The sequence below is a fragment of the Gorilla gorilla genome, chromosome 15, assembly GCF_029281585.2.
Source record: "Gorilla gorilla gorilla isolate KB3781 chromosome 15, NHGRI_mGorGor1-v2.1_pri, whole genome shotgun sequence".
Taxonomy (NCBI): Eukaryota; Metazoa; Chordata; class Mammalia; order Primates; family Hominidae; genus Gorilla; species Gorilla gorilla.
Window position 1 is genome coordinate 108,063,240 of NC_073239.2, and position 17,361 is coordinate 108,080,600.

Below are 17,361 nucleotides of genomic sequence, written 5' to 3' on the forward strand. Positions count from 1 at the left end.
CCACTGCTCCCAGCCTGGGCAACAGAGCGAGACTCCATCTAAAAAAAAAAAAAAAATAGGCCAGGTGCGATGGCTCATGCCTGTAATCCCAGCACTTTGGGAGGCTGAGGCAGGCGGATCACAAGGGCAGGGGCTCGAGACCAGCCCAGCTAGCATGGTGAAACCCCATCTCTACTAAAAATACAAAAATTAGCTGGGCGTGGTGGCGCACACCTGTAGTCCCAGCTACTGGGGAGGCTGAGGCAGAAGAATCGCTCGAACCTGGGAGGCAGAGGTTGCAGTGAGCGGAGATCGCGCCACTGCATTCCAGCCTGGGTGACAGAGCAAGACTCTGTCTCAAAATAACAACAACAGCAAAAGTTATACATGAATTTTCGACTGCACGAGGTTCAGTGCTCCACGTTGTCCAAGGGTCAATTGTATGGGGTCCAAAGGTAAGTCCTGATGGCTTTGAAGCAGGAGAAAAACATCAGGAGAAAATCATGGTCATAGTTACTATCCTTTGAGCACTTTCTAAGTGCTGATACTGTTCTAGTGCATAATGCTTGTTATCTCAGTCAATCGTCAGAGCAGCCAAGCAAGATAAGTGAGGAGGAAACAGGCCTAAAAACTTACCAAGACCTCTAAATGTGGGTGGCAGAATGCAGATCCAAGCTCAAAACATCACCCTTGCTATTCACAGTGTGGCCCACGGACCAGCAGCTGCATCTTGTGGGAGCTTTTTAGAAATGCAGAATCTCTGCCTGACCCCAGATCTTCTGGATCAAGCCTGCACTTTCACAGGATCCCCTAGTGATCCCAGTGCACACTGAAGTTTGAACAGCACAGATGGCGATTCACCAGATCGGCTGCACATTGGAATCACTTGAGGGATTTCAAAAATCCTTAGTGCCCAGGCCATGCACTGCTAGATCAATTACATCTGCATTTCTGGGTCTGTCACCCAGGCATCAGGATTTTTCAAAATTACCCCTCTGTTGAGCCGGGGAGAGCAGGTTAACTCTTGCAGGGAGAACTGGGCTTGCAGGGTCCAGCCAGCTGCCAGCAGCTCTGCAGCTTTAAGAACTGGGGCGGGCTGGCTGCGGAGGAGACCACGCTGCTGCATGGGCCACGTGAGCTCAGGCTGTGGGAGCGGATGGAGCTGCCACAGTCAGCGCTTGGGGCTGGCCCCAGCTTGTAGACCCGAGCCCTGCAGAACAACCCCCTATGGCGCAGGCGAGCAGAAGAAAGGGGGCCTTTATGCCCTTTTGAGGGAAGCACACATTCTGCAAGGCCGTGGAAACAAAGGGAGGAACTGTTTGTAGCCCTCGTCCAGACGCCCCAAACAAACAGTAAGTCAGAAGGCAACAGAGCACAGCACAGTCCCTCCCTCCGCCCCAGGCAGTATCCACTTTGCCCCGCCCCACCTAAGGAGCCCAAGGGTATTCTGGGAGCCCACCCCAGGACAATGGCAGGGCAAAACCAGTGAGCAAGGCAGAAAATTCCCTGAAATTCTCCACTGAGGCCCAGCTGTTCCTCTCCTTGAAAAGTCAAGGCTTGGCTCAAGCCAGATAGCACCTGAGGACAGAACACATCAGGTATTGGTAGTGTTTCTCCTCTGTTCTCTCTCCTGCAAGGCCCTTTCAGTCCTTGTCACTGCCCTTGAGAACTCCCAGGTCACGTGAAGGCAAAGAAAGTAAAACTGAAACTGCCTTTGAGCCACAGGCTTGCTGGGGATGAGGTGACAAAGCTAATCGAGGTGGCAGTTGGGGAAGGGGTTCTGGGCTGCCGCAGGCACACAGGCCAGAGCTTCGTGGATACCTGCAGGGCCCAAAGGTCCCTCCCTGTTTTGAGGAGTGAATGATGGCTGTGAGGTAGCGGCCAGGCTGATCACCCCCACGTTGGCTGGAGGCAGAATTCTGTAAATCCTCACTAAGTCTTTCTCCAGGCCACTGGTTAGCTCATCTCAGCCTCCTCTGGGAGCATCAACACCAACATGGCACAGGGGACTGCAGTGGTGTGCTTTGGACCTGTGTACCCACCCAAGGCTAAAGGCAGAGCCAGGTGACTTTTCGGGGGTCTCTTCTCTAGGATTATCTGTACTTCCCCTCTGTCCTCTTTTACTACGGGAGATCGAACTAGCTATAACCCACCTTCTTTCATGAGAACCACACTAAATTGCAAAAATTATCCCAGTGCTGGAGGAGGGCAGCAGGTTGAGATTATGTTGGCAGGAAGAATGTTGGCATTGATTGGCACGCAGGGGAGGAGAGCTGCTTTGTGCTTTAAAGGTAACTGAGTATGAGCTAAAAAGAAGGAAAGGAGAGGCCGAGAGTAGGAAGAAGAAGGAAAGCTGACTTCGCTGGAGGGGTGGAGTGAAGCTGAGGAAGCAGGAAGGGGAAGGAGGTGATGGGTGGGAAGGGCAGGGCAGGGTGGAGTTAACTGAAAGAAGGCTAAACTGTGGCTTGTACATAATTATGAGGAAGCACCTTTTTTTCCCCCCTTCATTTTGAGACGGAGTCTTGCTGTGTCGCCCAGGCTGGAGTGCAGTGGTGTGATCTCAGCTCACTGCAACCTCCATCTCCTGGGTTCAGGCTATTCTCCTGCGTCAGCCTCCCAAGTAGCAGGGACTACAGGCACATGCCACCAGGTCTGGCTAATTTTTGTAGTTTTAGCAGAGACAGGGTTTTGCCATGTTAGCCAGGCTGAGCTCAAGCCATCCATCAGGCCTGGCCTCCCAAAGTGCTGGGATTATAGGCGTGAGCCACCACACCTAGCCAGGAAGCATCTTAAAAGAGTCAGATGTCACTTCCAGCTGAGGGCTAGATCCCAGGAGGCCAACTGGTGGCCCCTGACATGTTTTATTTGTAAGAGTGAGGACTCTTGGAAATTTGGAAAATTTCACGCGTTGTGAAAGAATGGGCTCACGTTTCCGCAGGGCGGCTGGCGCTGGAGCTGCTGGTTTGCCAAAGTCCCCACCTCTCCTGCACTGAGCTTTGCATTCCTTGACCCACCCCAAAACTTCTGTACCTGCCTGGTTCCTGTGGGCAATGCAGATTGCTGCTCCTCCTGGTTTGATAATAATGATTCTCGTCCAAGTGCACAGGTATATGCTCTTTCAATTAATTTCAATTAATATCTCCCTTTTTCAGTGGAGCATGGCAGATACACAAAACCAACCCTCTCCTTGACAGATTTCTCAGCCTTTCCAGGCGATCTGCCAAGTTGCTAGAGGGTATTTGCATTAAAAAAAAAAGTTTATTTTCTTATTTTGGGTTTAAGGATTTTCCAACCTGCCTTAAGGCAATATTTCATTTACGCCACACTTTACAGCTTTCAAAGCATTTCTTAAACAGACTTGAATTTGTTTTATCCTTCCAGAAGCTCCATGAAGTCTGTAATTTGGATCTCCTCATGCTGTCTTGGAGGAAACAGAATTGTAGAGAAACTAAATGACTGCCCTTGGTCCTTCAGTAATGTTGAGGTTCACATTCAGGCACAGCTCTCTGGAAGACCAAGCTGTGTCTTTTTGACTGTGTGAAATTGTAAAAAGTTATGCTTTGAAAAGCATAGTGACTGAAAGTATGATCTAAATCCAGAATACTTGTGTTACCAGAAAGGGGCCTCAAACCAGACCCCGAGAGTGTTCTTGGACCTTGTGCAAGAAGCAACTGGGGGCAATTTCATAGCAAAGTGGAAGTGAAAGCAAGTTTATTAAGAAAGTAAAGGAATAGGCCGGGCGTGGTGGCTCATGCCTGTAATCCCAGCACTTTGGGAGGCCAAGGCAGACAGATCACAAGGTTAGGAGATCAAGACCATCCTGGCCAACGTAGTGAAACCCCGTCTCTATTAAAAATACAAAAATTAGCTGGGTGTGGTGGTATGCACCTGTAATCCCAGCTATTTGGGAGGCTGAGGCAGGAGAATTGCTTGAACCCAGGAGGCAGAGGTTGCAGTGAGCCGAAATCGCCCCACTGCACTCCAGCCTGGTGACAGAGTGAGACTCTGTCTCAAAAAAAAAAAAAGAACAGCTACTCCGTAGGTAGAGCAGTGGCATGGGCTGCTCGACTGAGTATACTCAACGGTTATTTATTGATTATATGCTAAACAAGGGATGGATTATTCATGAGTGTTCCAGGAAACGGGTGGGCAATTCCTGGAACTGAGGGTTTCTCTCCTCTTTACACAATATAAGGTAATTTCCAGACATTGCCATGGCATTTGTAAACTGTCATGGTGCTGGAGGGAGTGTCTTTTGCATGCTAATGCATTATGGTTAGTGTATAATAAGCAGTGAGGACGACCAGAGGTCACTTTCATTGCTATCTTGGTTTTGGCTGGTTTCTTTACCACCAAGTGTTTTATCAGCAGGGTCTTTGTGACCTGTATCTTGTGCCTACCTCCTATCTCATCCTGTGACTAGGAATGCCTAAGTTCCTGGGAATGCAGCCCAGTAAGTTTCAGCCTTATTTTACCCAGCCCCTGTTCAAGATGGAGTGGCTCTGGTTTGAAAGCCTCTGACACTTGGGCTTGACTGCTGGTTTGGCCACTCAATACCTGTGAGTCTTTAGGCAAAGTACTGAATCTTCCTGTGCTTCCTTTTCTGTAAAATAGGGATAACAGCCCTCATCTAGGGAGTGTTGTATGGATTAAATGACATAGTATACATGAAAAGTGTTTAGAATAATGCCTGGCACAGAGTAAGCTTTTGTTGACACACACACACACACACACACACACACACACACACACACACAGTAAGCTTTTGTTGACACACACACACACACACACACACACACAAGCCAAACTGTAAAATATTTGAAGAGACTTATTCTGAGGCAAACATGAGGACCCTGGAGGTCCTGAGAAGATGTGCCTAACATGGTTGGGATACAGCTTGGTTTTATGCAGTTTAGGAAGACATAGACATCAATCAATACATGTGAAGTACACATTGGTTTGATTGGTTCAGTCCAGAATTGAGGTATTCAGGTCATAGGTAGATTCAAAGATTTCCCAATTGGTAATTAGTTAAATGAGTTAAGCTTTGCCTAAAGTTGAAGTTAGCAGGAAGAAATGCTTGGATTCAAGATAAAAAGGGTTGTGGAAGCCAAGGGCCAAGGTTCTTGTTATGTAGATGAAGCTTCGAGGTAGCAGGCTTCAGAGAGAATGAATGGTAAATTCTCCCCGCCCCCCTGCCCCGCCTTTTTTTTTTAGATGGAGTCTCACTCTGTTGTCCAGGCTAGAGTACAGTGGGATGATCTTGGCTCACTGCACCCTCCACCTCCCGGGTTCAAGCGATTCACCTCCTTAAGCCTCCCAAGTAGCTGGGATTACAGGCACCACCACCCCCACCACGCCTGGCTAATTTTTGTATTTTTAGATTTTTAGTAGAGCCAGGGTTTCACCATGTTGGCCACACTGGTCTTGAACTCCTGACCTCCAAGTGATCCACCTGCCTCAGCCTCCTGAAGTGCTGGGATTACAGGTGAATCTCTCTTATCAGGCCTTAAAAGGTGCCAGACTCTTCATAACTCTCTTCAGGGTGGGAGGACTTGGAAGGGGAAAGAGCTAGTTAATAGATTTACAGATGCAAAAAGCAGTTTCAAAATATGGTGAAGAAACATATTTGGGGGTAAGATATTTTGATTTCCTTCTTTATCTGTCATTTGATAGAGTCAGGTTGGAATTTGGTATCTTATGGCTACAAAGAGTCTCTTTTGTCTGTCTTAAGATCTCTGTTTTAATGTTAATGCTGGTCAGTTGTATCTAAACTCCCAAGTGGTGGGGGATAACGAGGCATGTTCAGCCATTCACCTCCCATCATGGCCTGGACTAGTATTTCAGGTTTCTTTGGAATGCCCTTGGCTGAAAGGGGGTCCATTCAATTGGTTGAAGGGCTTAGAATTTTACTTTTGGTTTATACTTTCAAGAAATATTCCTATCAGTGGGGCCAGGCACGGTGGCTCATGCCTGTAATCCCAGCACTTTGTGAGGCCAAGGAAGGAGGATTGCTTGAACTTGGGAGTTCGAAACCAGCCTGGGCAACATAGTGAGACCCTAAAAAGTCTACCTAAAAAGTTAAAAAAAAAATTTAATTATACTACTACTACTAAAATTATTATTATCTGTGCCTTTGGGAGATACTCTGTATTAGTTAGGGTATAGGCTAAATTGTAAAAAAGATCCCAAAATACATTTGCTCAAAAAGGGTAGAAGATTTTTCCTCTTTCACATAATAGCTAAGAGGTAAATGGTCAGTCCAGGACAGGCAAACAACTCTGCTCCACAGGGTCATTGAGGAACCCAGCTTCCTCCATCTTGTTGCTCCCTTTTCTGCATAGTCAAAACTGACTCAACATCACCTTCACTTTCTGTTCCTGCCTGTAGTGCGAAGAGGGGAGGAATTAGAGGGCAAACAGCTCCCTTCTAAATGATATACCTCAGAGTTGTACATATCCTTTCACTCATATTCCCTGACCCACTCTGTTTCCCTGTCCAAACTTCCCAGGCTTTTCTACCTTGATCTGACCTTGTCTTTCTGGACCTTTGGTACCACTGTGCTCCCATACCTGAAGACTCTTTCTCACTGCAGTGCTACTTTTTCTAAGTTCCCACCCTACTTTGCTGGACATTTTTTTTCCATTTCCTTCAAAGAGACCTCCTGTTCCACTCACTCCCTAAATATCCCCTGGGTCTCTGTGTTCCACCCACAGCCCTTCCTGCCTTCTGCCCTCTCCCTCGGTGTGATGGCTTAATGTTGAGTGTCAACTGGATTGGATCGAAGGATGTAAAGTCTTGTTCCTGTGAGGGTGTTGCCAAAAGGAGATTAACATTTGAGTCAGTGAACTGGGAGAGGCAGACCTGCCCTCAATCTGGGTGGGCACCATCTAATCAGCTGCTGGCTCATCTAGGACAAAAGCAGGCAGAGGAACATGGAAGGACTAGACTGGCCGAGTCTTTCAGTCTTCATCTTTCTCCCGTGCTGGATGCTTCCTGCCCTCAAACATCTGACTCCAGGTTCTTCAGCTTTGGACTCTTGGACTTACACCAGTGGTTTGCCAGGGGCTCTCAGGGCTTTGGCCTGAGACTGAAGGCTGCATTGTTGGCTTCCCTACTTTTGAGGTTTTGGGACTTGGACTGGCTTCCCTGCTCCTCAGCTTGCAGACAGCCTATTGTGGGACTTCACCTTGTGATGGTGTGAGTCAATACTCCTTAATAAACTCCCCGTCATGTTAGTCCTGTCCCATCTAGAGAACCCTGACTAATAACACTTAGTGTCCTCAGCCACGCAAAAGCTGATGCCTCGCAGCTCTCCCTCCTCCGGGCAGGTGTCCTTCCTGACTTCTGGTGCTGAATGTCCACCCTGTCATGGACCTCTGCCTGGGGCTGTCTCACAGGCTGCTCCTACTTAACATTCTAAAACCAAATTCCTCATCAGTCTCTTCTTGTATTTATTTTCATGAATGGCACAGTTAGCTAGTTGCCCATCCCAGGAAAAAGAAATCTGATAATTATTATTATTATTGTTTTTTGAGATGGAGTTTCACTCTTGTCACCCAGGCTGCAGTGCAATCACGCTATCTCAGCTCACTGCAACCTGCAGCCTCCACCTCCTGGGTCCAAGCCATTCTCCTGCCTCAGCCTCCTGGGTAGCAGGGATTACAGGCACCCACCACCGCGCCTGGCTAATTTTTGTATTTTTAGTAGAGACAGCATTTCACCATGTTGGCCAGGCTGGTCTTGAACTCTGTCCTCAGGTGAGCCACCTGCCGCAGCCTCCCAAAGTGCTGGGATTACAGGCATGAGCCACCCGACCTGGCCCTGATAATTATTTGTGATTCCTTTCTTTCATTGCACCTTTTGCATACATTCAATCAGGTATCAGGTTCTGGCGAGTCTACCTCTTCCAGTTCCTCAAATCAGCCCTTCCTCTCATTCTCTCACTTTGGGGAAAGCCTTGATTTCCTTCTCAAATAGTTACGACAGAGGGTCTCTGAGGGATGTTCTTCTTCACATTCATCCTCCACCAAGTGCTGCCTGCTCAGGGGATCCTCCTACCCTTAGTGCTCCTGGGGCTCTTAGATGAAGCTCATACTCCTTCAGGTTATGCACATGCTCCCTCCCAAGCATCTGTTCGTCTATCTTCCCAGCCCCTCTCCCTCTTTACCCCAGGTGTGCCAACCACTCACACTGTCACCTACAGAGACTTCTTCAACCTTTCTCCTAGTGCTGATTTCCAGCTGTCTGTCAAAGCTCATGCAATGTCTCCCAGGCCATACCTGCCAGACACTGTCAACACAGTTTTCCTTGCCTCTTCCTCATTAGCAGCTCCAGTGCTTAAGCACATTGCCCGACACACAGAAAGTGCTCTCTAAATGGGAAAAGAGTGAACTGTATGGCTCTTTCCATGACCTACTCCACCTCCAATCATGCTACCTGCTCTGTACCTAAGCTTCTGAGAAGACCCTCCTCTCCTGTGGGGATGTCTGTAACTCTTTCTTCAAGAAATAATATTTTTGGCTGGGCGCAGTGGCTCACGCCTGTAATCTCAGCACGTTGGGAGGCCGAGGTGGGTGGATCACCTGAAATCAGGAGTTCGAGACCAGCCTGGCCAACATGGTGAAACCCCATCTCTACTAAAAATACAAAAATTAGCCAGATGTGGTGGCGATCGCGCCGCTGCACTCCAGCCTGGGTGACAGAGTGAGACTCCATCTCAAAAATAATAATAATAATAATAATAATAATTTCAAGAACAAACTCAACTAATGTCTTCAGTGAAGCCTTCTCCTTCTTCCCCAGCCAGATTTTCGTTATTTATCTATTCATCAAGTATTTTTAAAATGCCTATAGTGTGCCAGGCACTGTTCAGTATACTGGGGATAGAGCAGGGGGAAAAAAATGACAAAAACCCCTACCCTTAAGAGGTTCACAGTATAGCATGGGGAATTAGAAATAAGCATCTGTCTCTTCTCTGATCTTTAAGCACCTCACAGGCACTGGCCATGTCTGCTCATCTGTTTATTCCCATCATCTAACAGAGTGCTCAACACATTTGCTTGATGAATACGTTTTGAGCACTGGGAGATGATCACAGAAGAGCTAAGAAGTGATAGCAGTTGTATTTAGTGGAGAACAGTATTCACACCTTGTTGTCTAGATTGCCTTGAAATCAGGCTCTGTATGATATCTTTTTTTTTTTTCTTAGAAAAAACTGTTAACCTATTTAGAGTAATTTTATTAAGGAGCTTTTTTTTTTTATTTTTTTATTTTTTTTTGAGACAGGGTCCCACCCTGTTCCCCAGGCTGGAGTGCAGTGGTTCAACAACCACAGCTCACTTAAGCCTTGACCTCCTGGGCTCCCACCTCAGTCTCCTGAGTAGCTGGGAACACAGGTACGTGCCACCCTGCCCAGCTAATTTTTTATTTTTTGTAGAGATGGGGTTCCACTGTGTTGCACAGGCTGGTCTCAAACTTCTGGGCTCAGTCAGTCCTCCCGCCTTGGCCTCCCAAAGTGTTGGGATTACAGGCGTGAGCCATTGCACCTTTAAAAGAAAAAAAGAAAGATTTTTTTTCTTTTAAATTAAAAATTATGACATTGCATATCACTGTGAGTGTATTTAATGTTACTGAATTGTACACTTTAAAATGATTAAGATGGTCAATATTATGTGTATTTTAACTATAATAAAAGAAAAAAGTTCTTTTTTTTTTTTTTTTTTTGAGATGGAGTCTCACTCTGTCACCCAGGCTGGAGTGAAGTGGCTCGATCTCGGCTTACTGCAACCTCCACCTCCCGGGTTCAAGTGATTCTCCTGCCTCAGCCTCCTGAGTAGGAGTAGCTGGGACTATAGGCACCTGCCACCATGTCTGGCTAATTTTTGTATTTTTAGTAGAGACAAAGTTTCACTATATTGGCCAGGCTGGTCTCAAACTCCTGACCTTGTGATCCGCCTGCCTCAGCCTCCCAAAGTGCTGGGATTACAGGCGTGAGCCACGGTGCTTGGCTAGTTCTTTCTTTTCTTAAGGCTGCATTTCATTCAACAAAGAGGCACTTACTATGTAGCCGGCACTACTCTGGGTTTGTGGGCTATAAAGACAGATAAGACACAGTCCCTGTCTTTGGAGGACTTAGGCTTAGCAGGAGACAGGCACCTGAGCCACAGAGACAATCAAGAGTTGCTCCCTGTGCTCGGGGAGAACTCTGTTCGGCCAACACCACCTTAGTTACTAGTGACGGCCACCGGACTTGAAGCATCATGAGTACCTGGATCATCACAGAGGAGTCAATCCATTTTTATAGGTCTAACTTGGGTGTTTCCAAAAATGTCAAGTAACGAACACACAACAGAACATTTATAAGAGCAGGATTCCAAGGTATCAGTTTGACAGTAAACGGAGGGGCCCAGCCAAGCATATTCCCATGCTGCAAAGCCACTTGATATTAGCGCACATCTTGAAGCAATAAACGCTGCCCTGGCAGGCCCTGGCAAATGGCACTTGTGAATATTTAGAAACGGAGCAGCCCTGTTTGGGAAAACTGTCATACTGACGCGCTAGGTTGGGAGAGATGAGGTAGAGACAGTTAAAAAAAAAAAAAAAAGAATGAACTGTATGCTTCCAGAAACGTTAAACTCTCACTCATGGAGCCTAGTGCATCAAGTTTAGGTCCATTGTAACAGCACTTCAGGTTGTTTCTGATTATTTTTTTCAAGACAGGGTCTCACTTTGTCCCTCAGGCTGGAGTGCAGTGGCACAGTCACGGCTCACTGCAACCTCAACCCCCTGGGTTTAGATGATCCTCTGACCTCAGCTTCCCAGGTAGCTGGGACTACAGGTGTGCACCGCCACAGCCAGCTGATTTTTTGTAGAGACAGGGTTTCACCATGTTGCTAGGCTAGTCTTGAACTTCTGGGCTCAAACAGTTCGCCAGCCTTGGCGTGCCAAAGTGCTGGGATTACACGCATGAGCCACTGCATCCAGCCTGTTTTTTTCAATGTTTTAAGAACGCATCTTTTGGCTTTAATTTAATAATCAGACTTTTTTTTTTTTTTTTTTTGAGATGGAGTCTCACTCTGTCACCCAGGCTGGAGTGCAGTGGTGCAGTCTTGGCTTACTGCAACCTCTGCCTCCCGGTTCAAGCAATTTTCCTACCTCAACTTCCTGAGTAGCTGGGACTACAGTCGCATGCCATCATGCCCGGCTAATTTTTGTATTTTTAGTAGTGACGGGGTTTCACCATGTTGGCTGGGATGGTCTCCATCTCCTGACCTCGTGATCCACCCACCTCGGCCTCCCAAAGTGCTGGGATTACAGGCGTGAGCCACCACACCCTGCCAATAGTCAGACTTTTAAAAGCAGCAGACCCAGCCAACTGGGAGTGAAGCAGCTGCTCCTCACTAATTTGCTGTCAAGGAGCTGAGCAAATGGAAGCACCATCCTCCCTCCTCCTGATGCCTCCTCTTCTCTCTGGGGTTTCCACATTTATTGTATTACTGCATTTGGTCTATGGGGTTGACAGTTCAGCAGGACTTCAGGCTGGAGGTAGGAAACAGGTCCACTGTGGGCATAGCTGCTTGTTAATTCCTGGCAGATTAGGCTTTCTGTGAATGGCATGGCTTTTTTCAACCACGAGTTCTCTGAGGCCTGAAGAAAGTGCTGGTGGAAGGCCGTGTTACCCGGGCCAAGGAAAGTGTCCTGTTACACAGGGGTTGGTTGTAACTCATTCTGATTCTGTGGTTAATCAGAAACAAATCGTCCTGTTTCATAGAAGCCTTTGTTGTTTGTTCTGATGAGATTTTTACCTGCTGTACTTGAGACATCAGTAAAAAGTGAAGTAGAGGTTCCTCTTCAAAGACTTTCCTTCCCATCTAATTAGGAATAAATAGTAACTTCTCTTAGAAGCAAAATTTATTCAAAGACCTGTGCTAACATTCTTAAATATCTGCTATCCATAATAAAGAAATCAATGTACTTTAATGTTCTTAGCTCCCACAATTTAGCCTGAATATTTGCCCTGGCATGCTTATACTGGTCCAAGCAAGTATTAGGTCATAGCCTGTTCCTCTTCCTTACTTGAAGGTGTTTTTACCTTTCTCAACATTGCACAAGTTACTTCCTCCTTCCTTTGTTCTCCTCTGTCTTTGCCTCTTTTAAAAGGTTCTAAGTTGCTAGCCAATCGGGACAAATACAGGATCTGAGGTCCCATTCCAGCCAATGGAAACTGGACACAGCAGTAGGGTGGACGCATCAGGTTATAAATGACCCTGTCTCCTTTGTTCGATATACTCATGGGGCACAACTACTGGCGAGTGTACCCTTTCTGCAGAAAGTGTAAAAATGGCCTTGCTGAGGAAATTAAATTTATGTTCAAGTACTATTTCTTTATGGCACCGGGGAACAAGCATTTCAAACACGTACTTGCTGCAGAATCTGCCCTCTGGAATGGCTGCGATCTTGTCTCAAATTGATTTGAGCAGAAAAGGGGAAGTGACTGGCAGAAAAGCCCAGAGATAGATCTGTGTTTAGGTAAGTTTGTTTGTCCAGAGATAGAACTGTGTTTAGATAGGGTTGCTTGTAGGGCCAGGGATGACAGCGTCAAGCCCTGCCTCTTTTCACTCTTGGCTCTCTGCTTTCTTCTCTGTTGGCTTCCTTCTCGAGCCAGCTCTCTCTGTGGGGTGACAAATGACCACTGGCAGCCTATGCTCACATTGTCCCTGTGTCTAGCAGTTTCAGAGGTAAGAAATACTTCTTTCCCGACAGCTATACAAATACAAAGGTTAAGGTTGGGCACGGTGGCTCACTCCTGTAATCCCAACACTTTGGGAGACCAAGGCAGGCAGATCACCTGAGGTCAGGAGTTCAAGATCAGCCTGGCCAACATGGTGAAATCCTGTCTCTACTAAAAATACAAAAATTAGCCGAGCCTGGGCTACTCAGGAGGCTGAGTCAGGAGAATTGCTTGAACCGAGGAGGTGGAGGCTGCAGTGAGCCAAGATCTTGCCACTGTACTCTAGCCTGGGTGACAGAGCAGGACACAGTCTCTAAAAAACAAAACAAAACAAAACAAATTCAAAGGATAACTCTGGTTGGCTAGCTGGGGTCATGTGACCATCCTCAACCCAAGCATTGTGCTAAGGAGGATGGGCTATTTTGATTGTCACCTAGGTCTGAGATAGTGACTGACAGCCCCACTGGGTACTGGGGGACACTTTTCCAATTTGCTGGGCACGTAATGGTTTCTTAGGGCTGCCACAACAAATCCCAACTTACTTCGTGGCTAAAAGCAACAGAAATCTCTTATCTCACAGCTCTGGGGGGTAGGAGTTCTACGTCAATGTATTAGGGGGACTGTATTCCCTCTGATGCCTCTAGGGAATGATCCTTCCTTGCCTCTTGCAGCTTCTGTGGCCCCAGCAAATCCTTGGAGTTCCTTGGACTGTAGCTGCGTCACTCCAATCTCTGCCTCCATCTTCACAGGATGGCCCCTTCTGTGTTTCTACTGTCATGTCTGTGCCTTCTTTCTTATAATTACATGTGTTGGGGTGTGCTCAGAGCAGGGGGCCCAAAGAATGCCTCCTCTGTTTACAACACACCCAATAGGAATCTGGGGTCATTGTGACAAGGGACACAGAGCTTGTGACCTCCCTACAAACAAATGCCCTACACATTGAAAAAACTAAAAACAAAAACAAAAACAAAAAACGTGTCAGACCAGGTGCGGTGGCTCAGGCCTGTTATCTCAGCACTTTGGGAGGCCAAGGTGGGAGAACTGCTTGAGCCCAGGAGTTTGAGACAAGCCTGGGCAATATAGAAAGACCGCATCTCCACCACACACAAAAAAATGTGTTACTGGTTTTAGGGTCCACTCAATTAATCCATAATAATCTCATCTCAAGATCTTTCACTTAATTGCATCTGCAAAGACCCGTTTTCCAAATAAAGTCATATTCACAGGTATGGGGTGAGGGTTGGGACTTGGATTTATCTCTTTGGGGGCCACAATTCCACCCCCTGTAGGGCAGAAATAAATAGATAGCCACTGCACTCCACCCCTTGACTGCCTGGCATCCACCCATGGCCTTTTCCACATAAACAATTCCAGAAATGCACCACCCCAGTGTGGTACAGGCTGCCCACATCCAAGCAAAGCTGGCCGATGTACATTCTTCTCAGTCAGGCCTTGATGATACTCTTTTTTTTTTTTTTTTTTTTTTTTGAGATAGAATTTCCCTCTGTCACCCAGGCTGAAGTGCAGTGGCACAAGTATGGCTCACTACAGCCTCAACCTCCCAATCTCAAGCCATCCTCCCACCTCAGCCTCCCAAGTAGCTAGAACCACAGGCATGTGCCACCGTGCCTGGGTAATTTTTAAATATTTTGTAGAGACAGGATCTTGCTGTGTTGCCCAGGCTGGTCTTGAACTCCTGGCCTCAAGCAGTCCTGCCTTACCCTTCCAAAGTGCTGGGATTACAGGCGTAAGCCACCATGCCAGGACCTTAGTCCATTTTCTGATAACTCTGTGAGCTGCCAACTGGAGCTAGAAACTCAAGTCAAGTCATGCTGTAGAATCTGGACCTTGTCCTCGCTACACCTGCCCCCTCTACACCCTGTTCTCCCTGAGTCTTCCTTCAGACTGCAGCCTTCTGGCCTCTGCCCCAACACACTGGGCCTGGGCCAAAGGGATGAGGCCGGGCTGTCTGGCCCTTGCCTTCAGGCTGTTTGCGGTTTGGCCAGGCAGGGAACGCAGGGCAGAAGCGGCTGGCAGGGAGCCAGGGGAAACTGCTTCTTCCGGTTTCTATCCCCTCTCACACTGTGTCCTCCTTCTCCCAGCCTTTACCTGTGCTGCTAGCCTGGGGCAGGGAATCTGACTTTTGCAATCCTGAAATATGATTTTCTGGTTCTCAGCTCAGCTGAATTACTTGCCCCAGGCGGAAAGAGAAACTCATGGCTTTCTTTTCTCCTTCCCTGCTTTCAGAAAGGTCAACTGGGACTAAAGTGCATCTTTTTCTCACCGAGCTTACTGAAGGCTGAAGAAGGGGCAGCACACCCCAGGCACCTGGCTTTTTTTTTTTTTTTTTTAAACAAGTCCTACCAATTTCCAGCCTCATTGAGCATGTGGTCTGACTCACTGGGCTCAACAGGAGAGGCTTTGGCTACCTTGCACCACTTGAGAGGTGTTGCTCACCCCCGAGTCAGGAAGGGAGACCCCACCTTACACCCACCTCAACACAGCAAATTCCAGATATTAGGGTCTGTCATTTGCAAAACCCTGCTCCTGGTACAGAATTCTGAGTTACTTAGGACACTTGATTGCAATTGATGTTAAGAAAGATCCAGGCTGGTACGGTGGCTGACACCTATAATCCCAGCACTTTGGGAGGCTGAGGCAGGTGGACTGCTTGAGCCGAGGAGTTCAAGACCAGCCTGGGCAACATGGAGAAACCCCATCTCTACAAAAAAAAAAAAACCCATAAAAATATTAGCCGGGCATGGGGGTGGTGGCATGTGCCTGTAGTCTTAGCTACTGGAGAGGCTGAAGTGGGAGGATCACTTGAGTGCAGGCATGGAGGTCACAATGAGCCATGATCACACCACTGCACTCCCACCTGTGTGACAGAGCGAGACTCTGTCTCAAACCAAAAAAATAAAGTAAAACAAAAAATAAAAGAAAGATCCAGAAAGGGGATTGTATTAGCCTATATAACTGGGAAGCAGGAAAGGCTGGATCCAGATACCTAAATGACAGGATAAGGACTTTGTTTCTCAGCCCCGCTTTGTCCCCTGTTACTCTCCAGCCCTTCTCTCTGCTTGTCTTTCTACTGGTTTTAATGGGATTTCAGGCTGATTTTCATGGAGCTCTAGGCTCACAATGCATTTATGTCTAGCAATCCTCTTAGATTCTGAGTTGTTGCAACAGAAGACACAGGAAGGGCTCTGAATGGACTCGCTTGGGACCTCTGCTCACCCCCTGTATTAAATAACCACCGAGGCCAGATGAGTGGAAATACCCTGGTTAGTTGGCCTGAGTCACATGGCACTATTGATGGGACAGGTAAGGCCACATGATTGGCAGCCCTTCTGGGTTGGGGGAAAGACAGTTTCTGAAAGAAAAAAAAAATGCTAGGGAGACAAAATCAAATGTTAAGGGGCTGGGCTCTCAGCACATTCTTGGTTTGCATTCTCCAGTGGGTCAGAAGCCTGACAATCCGCCTAGCGTCTGCTTTGAGCCTCAGGGGACCCAGTTCTATTCCTGCATCCTTAGCCATCATCTACACACTTTTTATCCTTTCTTTTAAGTTTTTAAAAATTGTGAAATCTATATACATATAAGCCATATGTTCAACTTAAAGAATAGTAAACAACTGTGTCCCTACGATCCAAGTTAAGAAATAGATCAGAGTCAGTTTCTTAGAAGCTTCTATATGTGCTTCTCCCCAGTCATGTGCTCTCCTGTCTCTACCTGAGGGAAATTACAGATTTCATGCTTTTCTTTATAGTTTTCCTTTACACACATACCGTTAAGCCTCTAAGTACTACATGGTTCGGTTTTGCAAAGCCCAGAAGCCTATTTTAATGCTGTATATAAGAATATGCTAGCCGGGTATGGTGACTCATGCCTGTAATCCCAGCACTTTCAGAGGCTGTGGCAGGAGGGTTGCTGAAGCCTAGGAATTCAAGACCAGCCTGGGCAATATAGGGAGACCCCTTCACTACAAAATTAAAAATTAAAAAAAAAAAGAATATGCTATATTGCTGTGACTTTTATTCAACATGATGTTTTTTCTTTTTTTTTTCTGAGACGGAGTTTCACTCTTGTTGCCCAGGCTGGAGTGCAATGGCGCAATCTCAGCTCACCGCAACCTCCGCCTTCCGGGTTCAAGCGATTCTCCTGCCTCAGCCTCCCTAGTAGCTGGGATTACAGACATGTGCCACCACGCCTGGCTAATTTTGTATTTTTAGTAGAGATGGGAGTTTCTCCATATTGGTCAGGCTAGTCTTGAACTCCCGACCTCAGGTGATCCGCCCGCCTTGGCCTCCCAAAGTGCTGGGATTACAGGCATGAGCTACCGCGCCCGGCCTCAACATGATGTTTTTGAGCTTCGTTTGTGTTGATGCAGGTAGCTGTAGTTTATTTTTCACCACTGCATAGTGTTACATTGTATGATTTTCCCACATTGCATGTACTGTTTAGAGTGTATAACTAAGAATGGATTGCTAGGTTTAAAGGTGCTTCCACTCTATGGGATAATGCTAATTTTTTTCCCTAAAGTGGTTTATAACAATCAACCCTTGCACTACAAGTCAGTAATAGTGTTTCGGTTGACTTCATTCTTGTCGATTTTAATTTTTGTCAACCCCTCAAGTGTGGCCTGTGTC

At 46.9% G+C, this 17,361-nt stretch overlaps 1 protein-coding gene and 1 non-coding gene across 10 annotated transcripts in view; both read left to right on the top strand.

The window, feature by feature from the left end:
• Window positions 1-17,361, top strand: part of DGLUCY (D-glutamate cyclase) — a 164,550-nt gene that overhangs the window by 53,684 nt on the left and 93,505 nt on the right. For 5 of the 9 annotated variants that reach the window (XR_010130815.1, XM_063698116.1, XM_063698115.1 and 2 more), the window contains exon 1: window positions 1,411-1,577. The exons of 1 other annotated variant lie outside the window; for it this stretch is intronic. The gene's annotated coding sequence lies outside the window, so the exon portion shown is untranslated. Of the gene's footprint in view, window positions 1-1,110; window positions 1,332-1,410; window positions 1,578-1,714; window positions 2,044-17,361 lie in introns of those variants that run through there. 3 more of the 9 variants (XM_063698118.1, XM_063698119.1, XM_063698117.1) reach the window with 2 other exon arrangements.
• Window positions 13,524-13,652, top strand: LOC115930713 (small nucleolar RNA SNORA11). The gene has a single exon (XR_004067328.1). It is a non-coding gene; the product is annotated as a small nucleolar RNA SNORA11 (small nucleolar RNA).